Source organism: Adiantum capillus-veneris, chromosome 25, assembly GCF_014529385.1.
Source record: "Adiantum capillus-veneris isolate H3 chromosome 25, ASM1452938v2, whole genome shotgun sequence".
NCBI lineage: Eukaryota > Viridiplantae > Streptophyta > Polypodiopsida > Polypodiales > Pteridaceae > Adiantum > Adiantum capillus-veneris.
In genome coordinates this window covers 136712973-136714118 of record NC_140955.1, presented here as the reverse complement: position 1 = coordinate 136714118, position 1146 = coordinate 136712973, and positions in this window count along the sequence as shown.

Genomic DNA, 1146 nt, shown 5'->3' with positions numbered 1-1146 from the left:
AACAAATGTGAGAAACAATGGTGCGCTTCATAGAAAACGCAATCAATGCATGAGCCTGCGCATCCAACAAGCTTATTCTGCCGTAGGCAAAACAACTCTAATAGCAGCAATCCTTGCAGCAAGACCTGCAACAACTCTAATAGCAGCAATCCTTGCAGCAAGACCTGCAATATCCTCAACATCGCCTACATCCTCAGTACTAGGACGTACATCAATGCCCTGCACAATATTCCATATGCCCTTTGACAGAAGAACATGTTGCATCATATAAGCCCACATAGGGTAATTATCCCCGTCCAACCTGTCCTCAACAACAAATATCTTGAACACATCTGTGTTGTTGTCAGCCATGGTAAATGTTACACCTAATGTGAAAACTGCCCAAAAAGAGGAGAAATAGAGTGGGAACAACACATTGGTGCATCCAAAGTTGTTCCAAGCTAGGAAATGGTCTATGCCAGGCAAAGGTAGCAGGCAAGTGCAGTGTAGAAGGCTAGGGTAGGTGCCAAGGACCTGGGAAGCCAAGTGATAGCGGGAATGTATGCCTGAGGTGGCTTTTTAGGCCAAGGAGGCTCAAAGATGGTCCAGATGGGATGGTAGATGAAGGTTCTCAAAATGTCAAGTCAGTGCTCTGGAAGGTAGTGTTAAGCGTGCTCTAGAAGCCGATCTAGATGACTCGCCAAACGGAACCCTGGTGCTCGATATATTGCAGTTTAAAATTAGAAGATGTTACAGATCCCCGATGGACAGGGCATCTGGGGACAGGTGGCCCAAGCAGGTGTCAGTGGATGGATGTGTAGTGCTCAAGTGTTGGAGCATGCCTGTCTTCTCGGATTGCAAACCGGAGCTCTGGTTAGTAAGATATGGTCAGTAGAATTTTTCCAGGGGTCGGGACTGAGCCCACTTGCCCACATTGAAGAATGTGCCTCCCCTTCCCCCCTTCTCTTTCTATTGCTCTGGTGTTTCCCCTTGGTGCCGGCTGTGTGGATGTGTGTGCCCCCTCAGACCGATGGTGGATTGTGTGAGAGAGTGAGATTGAGCGGTTGTGAGTGTGTGTAAGGGTGGAGTCAGACCGTGGCAACAAGTGTGCGTCATGTGGTGGTTTTGTGGAGTTTATGAGCAATGGAGATCAAGCAGGCAGTGGTC